We start from the raw sequence: 7,624 nt of genomic DNA on the forward strand, positions 1-7,624 counted from the left end.
AAAAAAAAAAACCCTAAAAGTAGAAGAAAAAAATTAACATAAGTAGTCACGAGAAACTAAATGAAGAGCAGCAGTATACATAGTGACGAACCCATGGGAAAGGAGGATTCTCAGAGTGCATCACAGTAGGGGAAGAAATCTACTCCTAACTTTGTATATTTCCAGGCAGAAGACAAGCTGACATTGGTTGGAAATCAGAATAAACACACATAATTCCTGTGAAATTGAATTCACGCCTTTATGAATGTAAATACCTGTGTGAACCAAGTTTATGTATATCAGCACCATTCACTCTGTGACATGCATCCAGGGTATGTTCAACTGCTGCAAAATCTGCTTATCTGCTTTTACTCTGTTCCATCACTAGTCATTTGTCAATTTCATCATGATTGCAAACCAAGTACAATACAATCCCAACATTATCAGTAAGTAGTAATGACAGAGTGGAGAATATGACCAGATGCTTTAAAAAGTCATCCTAAGGACAATCTGTGGGAAGAAATGCAGGCTGTGAATAGGATAAGACTGATGCTTTGAGCTGATGGCAAGCGTGGATTTGAAGGAGTTCCACCCAGAGCATGGCAGTGAAAGCAAGATAATCCCACAGGATACATTCAACACTAAAAAATATTAAGAGCAGTCGTTTCTCTCCATCAAGCAGGAAGCTGGGTCAAGAATCTCAATTTGAATCAAAGATTCTCACCGAGTGGATGGAACATTCTCACAGACACAAACAAATATCCAGGACTGCCAGAAGAGGCAGTGCATGAAGAACCCTTACAGAGAGCTCCAAGTGCTGATTTGCAAAGATATCAATTAATTGCTAAAAATCAATGAAAAGTCTACTCTTGAAGACTTTAAAAAGCATTTTCTGACATTCAGATAACAGCAGTGTACAGATGAATAGCAGCTGTATATCATTGCAGGGGGCTAAGCAGCTTTCATAGGGAGCTTACTTTAATATCAAGATTGGAGATGAAATTTCTGTGCTTGTTATCAGCTATTGAGATCTGTCAGGAGCACAGCTCTAGCTTCAGAGACTTCAGAGGCAAAGGATGAAAAATAGAATTTTACAAGACATGTTTCCATTTCTTTAGCCTTCCTCTTAATTCCTTGGTCTTCAGCTGGTAGAATGAAGCAGATATTCTGTCATAGAACTAATTTTTTACAGAAGTGTTATTTTCAGGTCCACGTAGCAATGACATAAAATATTTTCTTTCTATCTGCCATAGTCTTGACCTATTAATTTTTTTTATTATATATTATTATGTGTATGATACTAGTAACTATAATATGCAAATTCTTTCCCAGCAGTATAATAGCCTGTAACTGCTTACTCAGGACTGCCTCCAAAAACTGACTGTGATCCATGAAAAAAAGGCAAGTAAAAGCTCTGACGAAACAGTGATTTCTCAACTCAAGTAGTAAAAATTAATATACAAAGAAAGCTAAACAAGCAAAAGAGCCTATGGGTCCACACTGCAGAGCATGCTGACCCTCAAGGCTGCTCCAGACAAGCTGGCTCAGAGCCCCAGGGCAGCGTGGCTGGGTGTGTGCAGAGCTGTGGCTGGGCTATGAGGGGACGTGCTCATTCAGATATATCTCAGTTGTGGAGTGCACCAAGTCAGCTGAGGCTTAACAGTCTGGGATATCCAAGCCTCTGGGATATCAACCCTGGTGATATAAAATGAAACTCTGCAAGCTTCCTGGTGCAGTGCATAATAGCCATGGTATATGCAAAACATATTTCCTGTTAACAGAAAGAACAGTGATTTCCTTTAAAAATAATTTGAGTTGCTGCATCCAGAAATAAAACTGACAAACAAATGAAAAAGAAGAAAATTCTTCCAGAAGAAAAATTGAACACAGCACAGTAACTAAACTTGCTATGGAGAATTGTAGTGTCAACAGAGAGTAAAAAGAGAACTTGTTAGCAAAACCAACTTGTTCAGCAGTCAAGGTACATTAAGAGCAGTGAGAAAAAGCAAGCAGAAGAATTGCTTGAGCTGTAGATATTAATGCAGTATACACAGAACTGTCACACTATTTGGATCCTCAGGAAGAAGGAGAGATGAAGGGCAACAGGAAGTAATTATAAAGAAATTTAGAATTTATTTCAGGATATACAAAGTTATCTTGTCACTGTGACAATATTATAAAACCACTAAACACAAAGAGAGAACAAGTGAAAAGAGTAAATGGTTTAAAATCTCAGAAGGACTGATAAAGACATAGTCTGACATATTTGTAGCCCAATTTATTTGTCTCATAAGTTGTTTTGCTCGAGGTTTCACCAAGGCTAAATGAAATATTAATAGTCAACGTTATACATGCATATGTGCACACACACGCTGGAAGGATTGTGCTGCTGTCACTGTCTTTAGTTTTAACTTAATCCACGTCACCCTACACACTGTGAGACTGCACTATTGTTAACTCTCTAGTAGTAGTTTCTCTGGAGATAGCTGCCTAGAAAGAGCCTTTTGATAGAATGAGAATTCTCTACTAAGAAACTCTTAAGGGAATAGCTTAAAGATCTCTGTACAGCTCAGGATAAGAATTTAGAATACAAAACCAGACCTCTCCTATGTGAAAGCATGAGTCTTTTTTGTTTCAGGTATTTTTTCCCTCATTGATTCATTTAGAGTGCCAAACTGACATTCTCACAAAAGCAGAGAGCCCTAGAAATTTTGGTTCAGAGAGGAGCAGCTGGGTAGGCCGAAGTACTTAAGGGAAGTTCTTCTCTTGTCCCTTTGCAGCTTCAGCCTAGTTGCTCTRTCTATGAAAAAACAAAGATTCAGCAGAAATATCTATACATAACCACAGTAGGCAGCTGCTTGACTGCTTGACCTTAAAATCTGCAAGTGGCACTGTAATGGGTTAAAATTCTTCTCCTTTTGTTCCTTTCCTTCTAGAATTTTTTTATCCTATTTGTTGCTGGGATACTTTGATGGTCGAGCCGTCTTGTTAATGGCCGGGTGATTGAAAGGACAATGACACCTATAGCCACACCCTAAATGGGGAGACAGCTTTTGTATGGTGGGGTGGGGATTGGGGAGTGGGGTTTTTTCGCGGTTTGGGAGAGAGGAGGGGTTTTTTCCTGCTTGCGGCGGAGTGGTTTGACTCTGCTGTGGCTGACCAGAGGATTCCAGCTTCAGGAGGGTGAACTCTGCTCCATTCCCGTCTCACGTCCACGAGATTTTTGCTCGTCTCTTTTAAAGTCCTGGGTTTCTTGCTGTCCAGAAGAGCACCAGCATTTCTCCACTGTGAGTTTTGCAGAGAAACTTTTCTTCATCCACCTCTGCCATTTTGTATCGATCATCCCAGCCGTGGGAGATCTTGGCTAGCCAGGACCCGCACCACCACATCCCCTGCAGTCTCCGAAGAGTCGTCGCACCCTCCCTGCTCAGCCGGGGGCCAGCGGCGTCACTGCCAACCAAACTATAATCTCTCCAAAACAAAAACTGTTTCTATAAGGCTGTCACTAAGTTTGGACTGGGCTGTGTTGTTGCATTATTATTGCTACTTGTTTCACCTTGCTATATATATACATATTAGTAAAAACTGTTATTCCTTTTTACCCATATTCCTGCCTGAAAGCCCATGATTTTTTTTTTTTTTTCAAAGCTATAATAATTCGGAAGGAAGGGGGAGAATCCCTGCCTTCATTAACAAATACCTGTCTTTCAAACGGGGACAGGCACTATGATGAAAATTAAGGTTCTTGCATTGTAGGAGGTAAAATAAGGGAGGCACTGGGGTTGGTCACTGAAGGAGTATGCAATGGTGACAAGAGATGTACTGCAATTAATGAAGATCTCATGAAGAGAAATTTTAAAGCATTTCACATAAGGAATGATTTGTTGGAGGTGTTGCAGCATTTTCATATATGCCATTGCTCACCTCACCAAAGTAAAAAAGGTGTCCCAAAATGTTAAAGGAGTTCTCAAATTGCATTATTGCCTAACAGGTGGAGCAGTTTCTTTCCCAAACTGATTTATTTATGCTATTCACAATGAACAGAATTTTGATAATTTAATTAAATTTTTTATAAGCTTTAATCTTAAATAAATTTAAATAGTTTATTTAAAAATTTATTGCTTGCTACAGTCTTTCATGCTAACGAAGTATAGAGTGGGAGAACACAGTGTGATTTTATGTACTAGCTGTGGAATAATCTCATACCTCCACAGGTTGTTTTTTTTCTCAGATTCACTGTGCACAATATGGTCATACAGTTTCCAATTCCATGAGATTCACTCAAACTACTCTTTTTTTTTTTTTTTTTTTTTTTACCCTCTTTTTTTTTGCATTACCCTCTGGGAGAGGATTTTTTTTTGTTTTAACTGTGCAAAAATGGCCCACTACTTTTGCTGATTCTTTCCCCTCCATATGACTCTCTGCCCATTACTTTTTTTCCTGCAAATAAATGTGAAATTATTTATTCCTAAACAAATAAAGCAACTCTATGGGATTTTTTCCCCCCAGAAATTCTAACCAGCAGCCACTAACATTTTTCTCTCAAGCATTCAGGAAAAGGATTCACCTCAGAGGTGAAAAAGCCTTCGAGTCAAATATGGGGCCTGTACAATRTATGCCAGAGAGAAAGCACTTCAAGAAAATGCTTATGTATATGAATTGAGACTTTTAGACACGAACAAATAATGTCATACAGCAATAGGAGCAAAATTCAGCTACACGTAAAAACAAAATTCATCATAGTATCCACAAACTGAACAGTTCCAGAGAATCAGTCTCAAGGGCATTACAGCTTTGAGAATGAAACCTCAGCATAGGCTTTATAACCACTAGGCAAACAACAGTCTGCCAGCTTCAAAGAGCACAAAGGATTTGCTAGGGGTTATGCCAAGAAGAAAAGGTATCTTTCAGATGCAGTAAGATGTCTTGCAACAAGTCAGCTTCAAGTCTCAGTCTTCTGATCCCAGCAGCATCTCTTCTATGTCTGCCCTTGGTGTTCCTGTAAGGAAACAGCAGTGTACTCTGGCCCTGCATACAGTAAGAGCAAGCAACAAAGCGTGAGAAGAAAGCAATCATTTGTGGACTTCMTATATGAACTTCAGTAGGGCCAGGCGTTCCTCACTTTTCTCTTCTTACTCAAATAGCCACTGGTGATATTGAAAGGAGTACTGCAAATAGGTGTTTCACAGCTGCTGTATAGCCAAGCTGACAGAACTGTCAGAACTGAAAGCATGAAATAGGAACTGAAGCATTAACAGCTTTGTATCCTTGGTGGGCCAAGAGTAAAAAAGGCAATGTGACAGTGCTACAGCCTTCAGTAATGCACAACAGATTCAGAAACTGAGAATAATGTCTTTTCTGAGCCTCCTGTTGCCCCAGCACTGAAGACCAAAGAGAAAAAGGAAAGGAAGGACACCCAAACAGAGGAACAAACTGAGACTTCAGGGAAAGCAAATAAACCAGAACATCTCCTTGAAGAAAATAAATTTTAAGGGTTTCAGTTATGATGAGGATTTTGCAGACTCAGGCACCTATCCAGACCAAAGGGACTTAAAAAAAAAAAAAAAAAAAAAGCACTAGCAAGAGACTGTGGGGAAACAAAAATAAGAGATGAAGTGGAAGGAGCACAAGGAGCAGAAACAGACTAGGGAAGAGAAGAACAGAAGCAAATGGGGAATTTTTGGAGTACAGCAAAACATGCGTCTTGATTTGAAAGACAGGTTTTTTGCCAATAAAGGCAGGGACCCCCCTTGGAGTGGTGTATATGACCCCCCTTCCCTCCRAATTATTATAGCTTTGAAAAAAAGTCACGGGCTTCCAAGCAAGAATATGGGGGAAAGGGAATAACAGTTTTACTAATATGTATAACAAAGTCAAAAAAGTAATAACAACAATATTCGGGTCCTGAAAACAACCTTTTAATTTCCCCAGCATCACTAAACCTGTCAATTTCTTAATGGAATCAGGTCCTCTAGCCAATAATAAAAGTCTCTCCAATGTGGAGAATACTGCACAAACCCCCCCGGAACACCTCCCTGTTCCATGATATTCACAAAGACCTGTTTTTCATCTAAGCGATACTGCTGTCCTTATCTCATAGACTGTGCTACCAATTTGCTCTCGGCCGCATTGTAGTTACCCAAGGAAGTCCCCTGCTGTCGTTGGGGTCTGAGTTAGAATCTGTAGGGAGTTTGCAGATAGTATCGCGGGATGGGGGGGGAGGGGGTAGTTTCTCGAGACCCATCTTGCTTCCTTATAGCTTCTAGGACCATTCCTCATGAAGGGAGCAGCTCGACCTGATCTCCCCCCCCCCGTAGCCCGTTTTAAGGTCCTTATCTTTTATGTCCCACTTTTCTAAAAAGCAATTCAGCAAATCAAGGGCAGCTTGCCTGTCCATCCCTCTATAGGGGCCAGCGCTGTTGCAACCTAACAAGGCCCTCGGCACGCCCTGCTCTTGGCACAGACCTGCAGATGCAGTCGCTGTGAGTGTGGAGAGGCCAGAATCTCACCTATGTGGTTGTTCCGTTGCGCTGAATCGTCTCTTTCACCTCCTAGGTTGCAGCAGGACCGATGCAGAGAACTTCACGACCGTGGCTCGCAGGTCACCCCCAGAGGGGTCGCGGCCCGATTCCCGAATTGAGGCACGTCGGGGTCACCATTTGTCGCAGAGGGGAAGACTTGGACCACTCAATATGAGTGTAAGCGAGCTACCATTTATTGCAAACAAGCTTTATAGCKTACATAATTAGCTCATACATATTCTTTAATCCATATATTTCATAGGTTCACATCCTAAACATCAACTCCACCTTTAATGATTCACTTGCCTTTCAATTCAATTTCCCTTATCTACTTCTACTTTTTCCCAGGGCTAACCAACACAAGTATCTTGTATGGAGTTTCCAGCGGCTTAAAAACATGATGTCCTTGCATTGCCTTCCCACTRCTTCAGAAGAATTGTTCACACAATCTCAGCAACTATCCTAGCTGAGTGCGATACCTGTACCCCTCCATCTCACCAAGCTGCAACATGTCCACACGACCCCTCTCAGCTAGCCAGCCASCCAGCCCTCCATAACATCCACCCCAGCAGTGGTAGCTGGGATGCCAGGAGGAGTCAGGCTTCAGTGCCAATCACCTCTGACGCAGCTTGGACTCCCTCATAGGCTGCCAAGATCTCCTTCTCTGTTGGGGTGTAGTTGGCCTCAGACCCTCGGTAGCTTCGGCTCCAGAATCCCAGTGGCCGGCCTCGAGTCTCACTGGCACCTCTTGCCAAAGGCTCCAGGACAGACCATTGCTCCCGGCTGCAGTGTAGTTCTTCACTTCTGATCCTGTCCTGACTGGCCAAGGGCTACCACATGAGCGATTTCCTGCTTGATCTGGGTAAAAGCCTGCTGCTATTCAGGGCCCCAGTGGAAATCATTCTTCTTGCGGGTCACCAGGTAGAGAGGGCTCACGATCTGGCTGTATTCRGGGATGTGCATMCTCCAAAAGCCAATGGCACCCAGGAAAGCTTGKGTCTCCWTTTTGCTRGTCGGTGGAGACATCGACGTGGTCTTATTGATGACCTCGGTGGGGATCTGACGCCATCCATCTTGCTACTTTACCCCCAGGAACTGGATCTCTCGAGCAGGTCCTTTCACTT

The sequence above is a fragment of the Malurus melanocephalus genome, unplaced genomic scaffold (assembly GCF_030028575.1).
Source record: "Malurus melanocephalus ecotype Western Australia unplaced genomic scaffold, MMel_1.1 scaffold_739, whole genome shotgun sequence".
NCBI lineage: Eukaryota > Metazoa > Chordata > Aves > Passeriformes > Maluridae > Malurus > Malurus melanocephalus.